Source organism: Mauremys reevesii, linkage group 6, assembly GCF_016161935.1.
Source record: "Mauremys reevesii isolate NIE-2019 linkage group 6, ASM1616193v1, whole genome shotgun sequence".
NCBI lineage: Eukaryota > Metazoa > Chordata > Testudines > Geoemydidae > Mauremys > Mauremys reevesii.
In genome coordinates, this window is record NC_052628.1 from 27574603 (window position 1) to 27590057 (window position 15455).

Here is a 15455-nt window from a genome sequence, read left to right on the forward strand (position 1 = left end):
CATTTGGTTTAAGGCACATTGGGTAAAATTTTCAAAAGCATCGAGGGTCCAGATCCACAGCAGTACTTTGGTATTGCTCCATTCACCATTGCAATGCTTCACCCCTAGGCATCCTGCAGCCTAGCGTAACCCTCAACCTTAGGCTAGGCGCCCAGGCTCCTCCAGCAATGCCTGGGGACAGCGGGGCACCTAAGATAGGGATCCTTAGAGGCCTGCATGATGAGTGGGAAGCTGCCTAAACTAGACAGGAGTGAAATACAGAGGAAAGAGGAGGGGCTGTGGAGCAGGGAACTTAGGCACCAAAGTGGCTGACCTGGTGCCTTTCTCCACTCAGGATCCTCAGCTGTGAACCCCTTCCTGGAGTTAAAAGCCTAAGTGAGGTCAGCCACTAAGGTAGCAAATGCCCAGTTTTCCCATCCCATTAATAAAAAAAACCAGAGGCAGAGACACTCCACAGTGTCCCAGGGCACTCACCTGGGATGAGAGATTCAAATTTCTACTCTGCAAAGCCTGAAGCAGGGAGTTGAACCCAAGTCTCTCATAGGCCAGGTGAGACTCATCCACACTCTCTCCCCCCACCCAAAAAAAAGTTTTGAAAAATTCCCCACCTGCTCATACTGGCTGCCATCTCCCCCCGCCCCCTCCTTCCCCAGCTGTCTTGTGTGCAGGTGTTATGCTACCTCCCTTCACCCCCCCTCCTCCATCGAGCCCTTATGATGTAGAGTGAAATAGGTGTTGGGCCCTAGGCACGCCCACACAACCTGGACCCGCTGGTGAGACCGGCATTCTACCACCTGGTTTGAGAATCCCACTTCTAGGCCATCAGGACTTCAACTTGAGCTAGGGCTCCGAGCAATTCGTTAGCTAAGGCGTGGCATCAGAATTTAGGGGGCTTTGCAAATGGTGACCAGCAGGAACTTAGGCAGCAGCAGAGCATCACTTTTGAGAACGTTGGTGCCCAACACTGAGACAAAGGTACATAAAAGAGAAATTAGGCATCTAAGTACCTTTGTGAATCGGGACTTAAGTGACTTAGGAGCATTCAAAAATGACTTAAGCACTTCAGAGCCTAAATCTCATGGACTTCAATAAGACAGTTTCCCAAAGGCCATATTTTCAAAGATACTTAGGAGCCTGAAGATGTAACCGACACATAAAAATGCAAATAGGTACCTAATAGGATTTTCTAAACCACCAAAGCAGGCTAGGTGCCTAACTCCCATTGAAATGATCATTATGTGTAAGGAATAATGTACGTTTTTGCCTTAATGTTTTCTTCTTTAAAGCTGGTATTCAGTGCAAACAGACGTAAATGGATACTGCATTCTTTCTGCTTATAAAGTGGAGACAGGAAGAAAGTGGAGAGCTTCTGTTGGAGGAACGACTTTTGTACCATACAAACGCACACATAAAGATGCAAGTCTGCGTCAAAACAAGCGCATCACAAATTTTCTAAACCATGATTATAAAATATGAATTATAGCTAATTAAAGTATGGCACTAACTCAATGTCCATAATAGCTGATTGCCAACTGAGATGCAGAATTAGTGTCTTCCACTGTATTTTATTTTTTTATTAATATGCTGTGAGTTTTCAAAATATTCTTTATGGTAAAACACATGTTCCTGTTTGTTAATAGCAACAGCAATGAAATATAAACAAAAGATTACAGGTTAGCTGGTTCTAAAGGCAAGAACTGTCTTACCACAGAATTATTTTTGATCTTGTCTTCTTAAAATGTTCAAACATCCCCACTGCCAGTAAGGCTCCATATTCTAGTCAGATTAGCACAGCTCAACCTCCTAGATCAAAATCCTACAATGGATCCCTCTCGCAGTGTATGTGGCAATGCTTCATTCTGGGCCAAACTGACAACTATACAGCAATGTTAATGGGTTATTAAATAACCTTCAGTTTAATGCCAATAGTAATAAAAAATACATCACAATGTGAAAATATAATCAGTGCTTGTTAGTTACAGCTGTGCAGCTTTTCTGCTGTGTAATAGGTGTTGGGGTCTTTGGAGTTGCCACATCCTCTCAGATTTCCCATGTTCCCTCAACAGCTATTCGCTTTGCTGCAGCCCCTACCCATGGTTCAGAGAAATTTAGCTCATCACCCATAGCCTCCAATTGCCAAAGCGATGCCTCTCTGCCTCCCTACAAGGGAATTCCATTTGGGCAATGGGATTGCTCACAGTGCAGAGGTTCAGGGCTAGTCTGCAGAATCGCAGAAGGATCCTATTAAAGGCAGAAGCCAGCATCATAGGAACAAGCCTAGGAAAAGCACTGAAGCACAGGATTCCTCTTGTGCATGAGGTATAACACAATATGCAGACGCTGGCAAAATGACAGCTGGATGAGCTGAAGATGGCAGCAAAATGGCCATTTTTGTGTATAAAATCACCATAAATAGATTTTATTTTTTAAAAGTGTACTACAGAGCCTCTTGAGTGAGCACATGTGCATTATCCACATTGCTCTGCCTGTACCGTGAATTTCAGCACTACTACCGGCTAGCTCTTCCATAGCACTTTTCATCTGTAGATCTCAAAGCGCTTTACAAACAGGGAAAAAATGGCAGCATAGAGAGGTGAAGTGATCTGCCCAAAGTCACCCAGTAGACAAGTGGCAGAGTTGGGAGTAAACCCTAGTCTCAGGTCCACTCCAATGCACTACTCACTGGCCAAACTTCCTCTCAGCCTAGAACTACTGTAGTCAGTTCCCATAAAAGTAAGAATCCCAACTAAACGAAAACCTCAGACTCTAGCGAAGTTCAGAGATGGATATGAATTGTGAGGCTTGCACCCATTTTTAAACATTGGGTCAGATAAGCTTCCATATACTGAGATGTTTATATGAGTATTAGAACTGCAACTCTGGGAAATGTTCCCAATAAAGCTAAACAATAAGCAAAAGTCAACTGGTTTCATGTTGTGCTGCACCCTCAACAAAACTCAGACCATGTTCACGGAAAGATTTGCTGAGATCTGACACTCTTTCATGTGCTTCTGAGTCCAAATGAGGACATCTCTGGGTTGACTTCTGGGTTTGGAGTGAATCAGGCAAAAGACAAATTTGCATTGTTTTGTCACAGAACCAGGTGAAACTCAATGGATTTGACTGAGTAGTCTCTCTTTAAGATTTTGCATTCGTCTGAAACCAAGCCGAAAGTGAAACTTTGGAGGTGCATGAAACCCTGTGAATAGAGACTACTGAATTTTGAAAGCTCTCAGTCTAAACGAGAGGTGGGCAAGCTTCTTGGCCTGAGGGCCGCACTGGGTTTCGTAAACTGTATGGAGGGCCGGTTAGGGGAAGGGGTCATGGCCCAGCCCCCACCTCCTATCTGCCCCCCCCCAGACTCCTGCCCCATCCAACCCCCTTGTTCCCTGACAGCCTCCCCTGCCCCCCGGGATCCTTGCCCCATCCACACTCCCCTGCTCCCTATCCCCTGACCACCCCTAGACCCCCGCCGCCCCATCCAACCCCTCCTCTCATTCCTGACTCTCCCCCCGGGGCCCCTGCTCCATCCTATCACCCCTTGTCCCTGTCCCCTGACTGCCCCCTGCTGCCCCATCCAAACCCCCTCCTTCCTGACTGTCCCCCCAGGACCCCTGCCCCCATTCAACCCTCTGTTCCCCCCCTCCCAACCCCTATCCACACCTATGCCCCCTGACCACCACCCCGAACTCCCCTGCCCTCTATCCATCCCCCGCTGCTTCGTGCCCCCTTACCGCGCTGCCTGGAGCACTGGTGGCTGGCGGCACTACAGCCGCACCACCCGGCTGGAGCCGGGCCATGTCACCACCATGCAACTCAGAGCATCGAGTCAGGCCTCACTCTGCAGCTGCGCTGCCCCAGGAGCTCACAGCCCCACCACCCAGAGCACTGCGCTGGCAGCAAAGCGAGCGAGCTGAGGCTGCAGGAGAAAGGGGACAGCAGGGGAGGGAGCCAGGGGCGAGCCTCCCGGGCCAGCAGCTTGGGGGCTGAGCAGGACAGTCCCGTGGGCCCCATAGTTTGCCCACCTCTGGTCTAAACACACAAAAATACAGTGCTGTCCTCAGTGTATTTCAAATACTGCCAAATGAGCTGTCCAAATATGTATATAAAAATTCCAGCCCCTTCCCAAAGCAAAGATTCAGGTTGGTTCTTGTCTTATTTGAACTAGTTCACTCTATCCCAAATCAGAGAGAGACAGTTTCCTTAGTAAAACATACACTGAAACAGTGTCTCACAAAAGGATCTCTCAGAGGCACTCCGATATAGTAATATATTGCAATAATCTTATTGGGTGCCTGCACATACAATAAACTAAGGAGAACCAAATCCTGAGGCACTGGCATTGATCATTTTTTACTACCATCTCTTGCACATGCACAAGGGAGTAAATGGTGCACTCCAAGAATGATTAGATTGAGTGAGATATTCACACCACTCAACTTAGGCCAATTTAATAAGCGCACATTCATAGTAATAAATAATGGGTGAAACCCTGCAGTTCCCCTTAGGGCTTTATGCTCCCATTTCTGCCATGAGGGTAACAGGGTAAGAAGGCCCCAAAGCCCTAAAAAAAAAAAAAAAGAGAGAGAAGCCCATCTTCCGCTTCACAGGAATTTATGGAAGCCCCTCCATAGCAGCTCCATGAGTTTTCAATATCCCATCCTTGAATTGGTTGGCCATAACTTAAGCACACAGGACATATCTTCTGCACCTAACCCCCAGCAGATGCACTGGCAAGTAGGGAAGTAGAATCCTTCAAACTTCTCTCCCCCTCTGTTGAAGCTACTACAGCCCAGTGACTACAGTAGACACTGCAGCTCCTTATGAATCCTCATGAGAGCAAGTGGGAATAAGAGGATCTATGCAGCAGCAGATCACTTGTTCCTGCCCATCCTGAAATTCATTCCCACCTGTTTCCCCGCACTCCCACTGGCATGTTGCTGTGGAAGTTGTACGTCGTAGTGAGGGAGGGAGTAGCCATTGCGTGGTGCCCTGGGGGCCTGCCTGCCCTTGTGCAGCAAAACAGCACTGGTTCTCTGGCCAAGGGAGCCTCTAGAGGTGGCAGGGGCAGAATCTGCCCCTTAGTGCAGGCAGAGGAAGAAGAGTGAACAAAATAGCCATAACACCTACACCCACCACAGAACAGCTTGGCCAATATGTGAACTTTGGTTTCCTATCAAATCATCACTCTGTCAAATCATCTGTTCCAGCCATTTATCAGCTCATTCCAATCATCTGTTCACATAAGCAAAGGCTGTTTTGAAGCTTCCCTCTACTGTGGCAGTGCAATCCCCAATAAAGGTAGCTCCCCTCTGGAAAGGAGACAACTGCAGAGTACAGTGCTGGAGGGAGAAAATTAGAGTCTAGAGGCCTCAATGTAATGTCCTCCCCTTTCTGTGCGTCAAAGAATAATGCTCGGAATAATTACTACAATAGGGATGTTAAAATGTTAACTTGTACAGTAGTCTATGGTGCATGTAGTTTTGATTGACATTTTGGCTAGAAAGTGAATCTTACTTAGCAATCTCTGTTTGCTGAATTAAAGTACTAATAAAGGCAGTTTGATAAAGTGATGTCTCCCTGTTTGAAAATGAGCCAAAGGAAACAAATGTTCTTATGACTTTGCTCCTGCGACTACAAAATGATATTTAGATAGATAAGATTTCATGGTTCTCGGTGTGGGTGGATTTGAATCCTTAGCACTAGAAGATAAATATAATGATTAGGAAGTCTTTATGAAATGTAAGCTGTGTAATAGTCCTCAGTTAGAAACACATGCTGCCTTCAAGATCTGCAATATACTGGATGCTCCATCTCCTTATGTTGATCTGCACTTCTATCACCACTATCATTGAAGTATATGAGTACCTCAGACATTAATGAATACATCCAGATGGAGAAGGGAAGTATTATCACCATTACACAGATGGGAAACTCAGGTACAAAGAGGCTAAGTGACTTGCCCAAGGTCAGAGAGGAAATGTGTCGATAAGCCAGGAACTGAACCCAAGATTTCAGAGTCTTAGTCTTGTACTTTAACCACAAGTTATGGTTGGTAGTTACTTCAACTGAAATTTTCACAGGTGGCCACTATTTCTGCATTCCTAGTTTCTGGGGGTGTTCAATTTGAGTCACCTGAGCATGAATTTTAGAAGTGCTGAACAACTGCAAATGAAGTAAAAAGGTGCTGAGGATGCTCAGCAGCTCTGGAAATAAGGCGATGTAGTCTAGAAGAAGGAGCATATGGCTAGGAGTCACCAAGTCCTGTGTCCTAATCCCAGCCCTGCCAAGAATTAGCTGTGTGTCCTTGACCAGGTCACTTTGCCTTTCTTCTCAGTTTCCATATCTATAGAATGGGAATAAATATCACAAATTTACCTACCTCTCAAGAATATTGACACCATTAAGTAATGTCTGTCCAGTACTACATTAAAAAAAAAAATCACACCCCAAACCTAATCTGAAAATTCAGGCCCAGAAAGTCTCTAATTGCGCACCCAAAATTAGTGGAGACTTTTTGAAAATATTGTCCTAAATTTCTCTGTGCCTCAGTTCCCTATCTGTAAAAACTTTATAGGGCTGTCATTATTTAAATAAATAAATATATTATACATAAATGCATGTGTTAAGGTTTGTTATTTTTTCTATTGTGATAGTGCCAAGAAGTCCCAGTCAAATGGGCAGGATGCTAAGCACTGTACAGACATGTAATGAAAAGCCCATACTTTTGTGACAGGGTGCAACCTGGACTGTGGGACCGTTGAGACCTCTCCCCCACCAACCTGGGCTCGCTCTCATACTGTGATGCTGCTGGCAAGCTACAAATCGCTGGCAGGTACTGCATTTACAAAGACATCCACAGGCAGGGACACACCCAACTGAGTTACATGAATGCTTCTCCCAGCCACTCATGAACCAACAGCTGAGAGGTTAATGTTCAACAGATTAAGACTTTCAAAATGATGAGGGAACCCCAAGAGAACAGTAAGACAATTACAAACAGTACAACAAACAAACCGTGCTCATCAGCTGCTTAACCATTGTTGAGTTGTGTGGCTCTGCTTCATGGCATAGGCAAATTTGAAGAAAGAGAATGTTGTGGCTTTGCTGATTTGAAGATGCTCCTTTCACACAAAAAGAGAGCAGCATGAGAGAAAGGGTGACAGTACTTGTGGGAAAAACTGAATTATATATAATAGAGGCAGCCATTGTTGATGGAAAGGAGGCAGAGATCAATGGCTCAAGAGCACATTAGAGATAAGGAGAGCGAGGCTAAACCATGAAGCGTCTTAAAAGTGAAGACAAGCAGTTTGTGTAACATTGGGGGGAGGGGGGGGAGGAGAAGAGTGCAAAGATGTGGTTGGTAAAGCTCAGATACCATAGTGATGAGCACCACAGAAAAGCCTTAGGAAATTAATTCCTTATTCAGCGTAGGTTTGTATGGCATATGGCCACACATTGAATGGAAGATAAAAAGAAATACTGAAGAACTGCCATATTTCTTAAGCATTGTCCTTTTTGTGCACTGAATAAGGAAGGGATATTGAGAGAGAAAAATAATATGTGATCATGTAATTAAAGACTGTATCATAATGCACAAGGGAGCAAATTAAATTTTCACAGCAACCTCTTGCAAGCGTCCCCTGGACTCACTCACTCCTGTAGTTTGTGGTGGGTCTTCAGTGACTCAGTCCTCTGGCCAACTTACACACAGTCTGTGCAAAATACAAGTTAAACCCCATCTGGGGTAAACAGTCTTTGTAGCCCTCCACGGGCTCAGCTCACAATCAGTTTAATAATCCCCCCAACCCCGGTATGGGGCCATGCCCCCAGGACTTCCTCCCTGCAGACTCTTTGCCCCCTCTAGGTCTTTCTGATCACAGCTCTCCAGCCAGACCACTAAAAACAGTTCAGTTCTCATCTGGGGGAAGGTAGGATGTATCAAAGTCCAATATAATCCAATGTCACTGACCCTCTTGGGGGGGGGGTCTTCAATCCCCTCTCCTGGGCCTGGTCCAGGGCTTAAGTCACTTCCCCAGTGGCTGGTTGGGGGGGGGACACATGCCTGCCCACTACTCCAGGTCCCAACCCAGGGACTCTACAAATAGTAGTCACTCGCTGCATCCCTTTGACTATTCACGATGCTACTACACTTCCCTGGGCCACTTCACCTTCTTCACTCTTACCTCAAGGCTTACAGTTGCTAAGTCCCAGCAGCCAGCCAAGAACTCCTTCTCTGCTCCCTCAGTCCTTGCCAGAAACAGCTCTGTCCATGGTCTTGTAGCTTCTTCAATCAATCAATCAGCCAGGAACTCCATCCACACTCCTCCAGCTCCAAGCAGCAACTGCCCTCTGAGCTGCACTGCAGCTCCTCTTATATGGGCCTGGAATGGCTGCTCCCTGCAGCCTCTCTCTGATTGGCTCATGAGATGCAGGCACTCTAGGCCGCTTGGGGGGATTCATCTCCACTGCTCCTTTCTGCAAAGAATATAATAATCCAAGTATATGCACCGGCAAATGCAGCTGGTCGCAGCTGGTCAAGTGCAGCAAGTATTTGATGATGTGCCCAACTATGACATCAGGTTGATGATAGATGACTTCAGTGCACAAACTAGCAACAACTCTGGCTGGGAAGGAAACATGAGCACAGCAGTGGAGAGCATCCTAACTGATAGCGGCAAACAGCTGTTGAATCTGCGGTAAAAACACTCTAAAGACAGGAGGCAGTCTCTTCCAGCATAAGAGGGTAAAATCATATAAGATTACCGGACAATGTGATGATCAACCAGATATATCACATGTGTATATCTAAGAGATGTGCATCTTCACAGGGGGGCGGAGAAGTCAGTCAGCAGAGAAGCAGATGTTGGCTCTGATCATTATCTTGTAGTGTGGCCCCATTATAACAAACTCAAAAAGATTACAAAAATGGACAAAAAGTGTTATAGCAATAGAGAAGTTCAAGGACAAAGACGTGCAGATCAGACTGCACTTAGCCACTATTTCAGTGTTGTATAGGGCAAGGCTGATGAAAGTCTGAAGACAGATGGTGAAACTGGAAGAAGACAGTAGTCAATACATCAGAGGAGGTAGGGGCCTCCGAAGAGGTTGGAAGAAAGATGCATGGATTGTATCTGGAACATGGACAGCAACTGACAAGCTGAAAATTCTGAAGGGAAAAAAAAAGGAATAGTGCAAGACACTGACAGAACTCAGAGGCAGATGCAAGATATAGCAAAAGAGACAAAGAAATGGAGAGGCAGGCAAGACAGAAATGCCTGGGTTCAGAAGGCTGCAGAAGCAGGCGCACAGAGGGGTGACATCAAGCAGCTGTACAGAATAGTGAAAGCTCTCTCACAAATAACTAGACTGCCACATGGACAGATATTGAAAACACATGAACAAGCAGCCAGATGATGGACAAAACATTTCCATTCCATATTAAACTGTCCAGAACTGATGATCATGCACAGGTCTGAGAGAAATGCCAATGCTAATTTAGAAAAAAGAGGAACCAAAAACTCCTGATGAAATTAGAGAGTTATCAAAAGTCTCAAATAGGGGAAAGCTTCCGGGGTTGACAATACTCAACTAAAAGTCCGGGGTGGGTTAATTCTGATTGAGCAGCTAACTGATAAAGAAAGTTTAAGTGCCACAAGACTGGAAAGACTATCATCACGGCATTGCCAAAGAGGGTAACCTTACTCAGTGCATGAACTGGAGAGGTATTGTACTGCTACCAATCCTGAGCAAAGTATCTGCTACTGTTATGCCGAATAGAATAAAGGCGGCAGTGGACGAAACCTTACAAGAAGAACAGGCTGAATTCCATCCAGGCAGATCATTTTGTGAACCCATTCACTGTTTGACCAATCTTAATAAATGTTGACTTTAAGAAAGTGTTCAATAGTGTCCACTGAGACACCCTATGGAATATTGCCAGGAGCTATAGGATACCAGACAAGCTGATCAACATAATAGAGAGTTTATATGATGGAAGATCAGATACAGGCCTAGGTGAGTGTTTGATACTATGACTGCTGTTAGACAAGGGTGTGCGTTGTACCGATCCTCTTTGCATTATCAATAGGCTGGTTGATGAAGTGGACAACACAGGCATTGTGGACAGTGTAAAATGGTTAGTGGAGATGAGTTACATGACCTTGACTTTTACTAAGTAGGACGTGGAATAGAATGATTGCCCTTACATCTGAGGTAGAACTAGAAACAGCAAAAATTGGATTGAAAGTAAATGTTGGATTTCTCTACATTATAAAGGTAGGAAATTAGAGAACAGATACACCTTTGCATGTGGAAAAGAAATAAAAAAGGTAGAAAAAGTTCTGCTATCTGAACTACATGATGACATTTGAAGGTGGCTGCAATAAAGGATATTCATACAAGATTAGCAAAAAAAACCTTCTGGAAGGATGAACAGCATCTGGTCAAACAGATCTCCACACCAAATTAAAAGAGCAGATTATGTCATGTGACTGTAACAAGCACGCTACTATATGGAGCAGAGATTTGGCTAATTATAGTGGCTTTAAAAAAAAAAAAAAAAAGGTTGGAGGCTGCCCGTCACAGATGGCTGAGGAAGACATTACACATTTCATGGCATAACAACAAATGCAAGAGTAAGGGAGCTGACATAGCAGGATATGTTAGCAAATATCAAAGAAAGCAAGTTCAGGTGGTTCGGACATATATGCCATACGGAAGATGGGCGACATGCTAAGCATTGATTTGGGTGCATGAATGAAGAAGGAGAAGGCAAGGAAGGCCAAGAAAAAACTGGCCTTCCTGGCATATTTCCTGGAATATATCCTGGCATCACCTGTGAAGAAATATCACAACTAACAGGCAACCATAATCAGTTGACAAACTGGACTGCCCAATGGGTCAACAGCATAGGAGAAACTCAGGTCCAGGATAAGGACTACCTGAGTTGAAAAGCAGAAGCTTCCTGTAGTTCTTAAAGCTTGTGAAAAAATACATAATAAATACAACTGTCATTTTCAAGTGGATATAATACTGTTATTACAACTCACTGCTTGCTGTTATCTCTTGGGAAGAATTGCTGTATAATGACAAACAGCTGCCACATTCCACCTCACAGGTGGCTACATTTCAGTGAAGAGGGTAGCAACTACTGTATGAACAGTTTAAAAAACAAACCTCACTCTGCATCATTTTGTATGTGTCCTTTTCAGTGTTAATCACGTACTAAGAACCGAACTTTTAATTCAACCAGAAAGATGTGGAATTGGTTTCATTCTGGGAGTTGAAATTACATCTTGTGGGTCATCATTATGCAGCCAAGCCGTGTGAGGAGATGTTTGGCCAGGAGTATGGAAACCTAGGAGCAAACAGGTAAGGTATTTCTACAGATGTCTTTGGAATTGTTGGTTCCATTCTGCTGCCACACAGCTTGCTTGGTAGAAAAATCAAAACCTGTTATACAGAATGTTGCCCTATTTTTTCCCCTATATGGGAGAGGAAAGGCAAGCTTGTAGTTAAATCTCCTGTGTCCCAATCCAGTGCCTTAGATTCCCATCTCTGCTACAAACATCTTGTGTGATCTTGGGAAAGTCACTAAATCTCTCTGCACTTCTGCTCCTCATCTATCTAATGGAGAGAATAAATTATAATACATTTCTTTTCTCCAACCCTTTGTCTGTCCTACTGATTTAAATGGTGAACTCTTTAGAACAGGGAGTGTCATTTGATAAGTGCCATATATACTCGATCATAACCTGGTTCGTTTATAAGCCGACCCCCCGCCCACCAAGATGGATAAGCAAAAATGGCAAATATTTATGACCCATTCATAAGCCGACCCTATAATTCAGGGGTCAGCAAACTTTGGCTCCCAGCCCATCAGGATAAACCGCTGGTGGGCTGAGACAGTTTGTTTACCTCGAGCGTCCGCAGGCACAGAGGTAAACCTAAGTAAACAAAATGTCCCGGCCTCCCAGCAGTTTACCCTGATGGGCCGGGACAGCAACTGGTGGGGAATTTTTTTTTTTTTGGGGGGGGGGGGGAAGCGCAGAAGCTGGGGGTCAGGGAAGTAACCCCTGTGACCACTCTCCATGACCCCACCCCTAACCCGGGACCTCCCCACCTGACCCCTCCCTGTGTAATCCCTCCTCACCCCACCCATAGCCCGGGACCCCCCACACTCTCCCTATCCCTCCCTTCCCACCTTACCTGGGGTGGGCCAGGGGAGGATGTCTCTGGCCAGAGGAGCAGTGTGGCCAGAAGCAGAGAGTCTCTGGCCCTGCCTCTTCCCTTCTGGCTCTGCTGGCTGCGCTGCCTCTCCTTGCTCCCCCTGTTGGAGGGAGGGGCTGTGTCCCACCTCTCCCCCTCTCTATATCTTTTCATAAACCGACCCCCTTCTCTGATGCTTCCCTTTTTTACTAAAAAAAATTCAGCTTATGAACGAGTAGATGTTATTTGTACAGTGCCTAGCACAGTATGATAGGTAGGTGCTACTGTCATACAAAATAACTAACAATAATATCTGCAATTAGAAAAGGTGAGTCAGGAAATGATGAGTCAAGAATTCCTGAGCACCTCCTGCCGCCACCCCCCCACCCCCACCCCGCAATTGCTTTTGAATTCAATAGTGAATATATTTAAAAAAAAAAAAAACCTGCATGCAATTTGGGCCTGATCCAAACTCCATTGAAATGAATGGAAAGACTCCCATTGTCTCTGGATTGGGCCTTTTAAGTGTTTTAATTTTTTTCTTGCACAGCTGGAGGTTAATAAAAAACGCAAACTTCTTACACCTCTAATATTTCCTGAATCGGGAGAAGTCTTTTAATTAAGGTGTCCCATTAACTCTTTATCAACAGGAAACAAATATAGCTGCCAGACCCCTACTGGGTTAGGAAATACAACCTGGCAACCTGCTATTGTTTATCACCCTCCCATCTGCCAACTACATACCCATTAATCTCAGACTACACTCTGGATGCAGCCCTAAATATTAGAGGAAAGCCTTTTCTACTGGTATAAGAGGCAAAGAATCTCTCTCCATAGTGTTCCAAAGACCACCAGGAGGAATGCTGAGGCTCGAGCTCTGGTTCACACACCATGGCAAGCACGGGGCATGCCCTCTCAGTCAACTCACACATATGCTGCTGGAGGCACATGCAGCTTGTGATCAAAGCAGCAGCAAATCACAGTCAGCAGCCCTCTGAGCCCTCTTGTTCTGCATCTGCAAGATGGCTCTTGTTTGGAGCCCAAGGCCAGCACTGTTCTGTTCTTATTCACCTTCTAGCCTGCTCTTGACATGAGTGAAAAATTCTTCCCTTTGAATTTTTGTGAGGCTTTTGTTGTGATGACACATGTGTTAGTGGACTGGCTTTTGGTTGTTTGGCTTTTTTTTTTTAAATAAAACAAAACAAGGGGCAGGGAATAGTTATTACTAGGAAAACAGTGTGTGCCTATATACAAAAGGTTATTATTTTCTCTCTCTCGTGTGTGTGTGCGCTCGCATGTGCACATGCACACATGCACAAATGTCCAGACTTTGCTTGGACGGACTTCTTGTTTTCCCCCTGAGTAGTAAATTTAGTCAACCACACCAACTCTGATAACTATCTGCACTGAAAACATAGCCACTGGAGTTTGAAAATTAAGTGAGGCCAAATGTTCTTTGGGATTTTTCAGCCACCTCTAGGGAAGATTGAGAGTCTCATTTCCTATTCTAGGATGGCCACATTTTTCTGCATAAAAACCCCAAATGCAAGCATCAGTGAAAAGATGGATATGTAAGACAGAAAGAAATGCAGATCTAAAAATACAGGGAAATTTTAAGTAAGCAACACTTGTGAGCTAGAACTCTGACAGGGACATATTGTTAACTGCAGAGATTATAGAAAAAAATTGATGTTCCAAAATAGGAAAAGCTACTACTTAATTACTTCACTGACTTGTCTTCAGGCAAAAGCATTTACTAAGTAAATAAATTATTTCAGTGTAGAGCTATGATTTCTTATGGTTCTCGCTTCGGTCAGGTTGACAAAACTAGCACAAACCTCAAAACCTGGGAGGCAAACAGTTCTCATTAAAGCACACCATATTAACTTGCAGCCATCAACCCTGCTGCATGCTGTGCTATGAATAAATTAAATGTGAATTCAGAAGCATTCTGACTGGCTGTGTCTGACAAGCACCAGAACTGTACAAACTTCACCAATCATTTCAGCTTGTGTAACAGAGTCACAGGGAAGACAGGAGGGAGGCAAAAGCAACAGAGTTGATTTCTATCGTTGGACATTGGTACAGCTGTAACTCAAAAAACACATGAAACAGCTTTGTATTAATATGATGTTGAAGATACAAAGCTGAACTGATCTCTGGTACAATAACCAATAATAAAACATATATTTCAGTGAATTACCACGATCACTGTCTTTTTCTGGTTGAACATAACAGCAACTAACAATGCTCACTTCAGAGGAAATGTGATTTGGACATGAAAATGTACTAAATCTGGCCCTGTAACAGCTCAAACAGGCAGCAGAATCACACACTGTGCCAGCCACTGGATAATGGATTTCCCCATCATCTTAAAGTCATTGGGTCAGATTCTTATCTTCACCAAGCCCCTTTACTCCACCCTGACATTAAGGAGGCTTTAAACTGGGCATACATTATATTTTGCCTACTTGCATCAAAATTACTTTCCAACAAGTATAAGGCCCATCTTTGGTGTACAGCAGATACACTACCTGAGTGGAGTAAAGGGCTTAATGTAAATGACAGGCAGGTTTTGGGTCCAGTTCTATCATCTGATACAGAGGTTACTGATGTCAACAGGAGTGAATGGCACCCACTTATGTCAACAGAAGTTGCACCAGGGGGCAGAACTGGTCCCTTAGTGTTATATATGAACACATTTCTGAATACATACATATACTCTTGAATTTGTGAATTTCAGTTGGGTTGAACCCAGTTTAACAGGATAGCTTCTCTTTCCTTCATCATAATAAAAACAAGAATGAGCAGGCAAGTGTGACAGCCACCATCTTGGTGAACACCAGTTATTGAACTGGAAACCTCCACAGCTAAAAGCATAAGTCAGCTTGAACTAAAGTGGGTTACACAAGGTGTGATGGGGCAAGGCCAGATGGCTACAGTAAAGTAGAGAGGAACAGATATGTTAGCCCCAGGCTAAACAAATACCTGGTACCATGGTAACCAAATCGCAGTTGCTCCAGGTTAATCAAGACACCTGGGGCCAATTAAGATCCTTCTAGAAGGCAGTGGAGATAGCTACATTGATTGGGACACCTGAAGCCAATCAAGGGCTGGCTGGCACTAGTTAAAAGCCTCCCAGTTAGTCAGTGAGGTGTGGGTGTCAGGAGCTAGAAGAGGAAGCTGTGCTGTTGAAGGAATGAAGCAGTACAAAGCCATATCAAGTGTAAGGAAGGAGGCCCTGA

The 15455-nt window shown here is 44.5% G+C and overlaps 1 protein-coding gene and 1 long non-coding RNA gene across 4 annotated transcripts in view; one reads left to right on the plus strand and one right to left on the minus strand.

Moving 5' to 3' along the window:
- The window catches only part of PLCXD3 (phosphatidylinositol specific phospholipase C X domain containing 3), a 126457-nt gene that overhangs the window by 71884 nt on the left and 39118 nt on the right, over positions 1 to 15455 (minus strand). The window lies entirely within an intron of this gene.
- Positions 8616 to 15455, plus strand: part of LOC120408456 — a 52671-nt gene continuing 45831 nt past the window's right edge. For both annotated transcript variants that reach the window (XR_005600706.1, XR_005600705.1), the window contains exons 1-2: positions 8616 to 8746; positions 11214 to 11373. This is a non-coding gene — a long non-coding RNA (uncharacterized LOC120408456). The remainder of the gene's footprint in view (positions 8747 to 11213; positions 11374 to 15455) is intronic.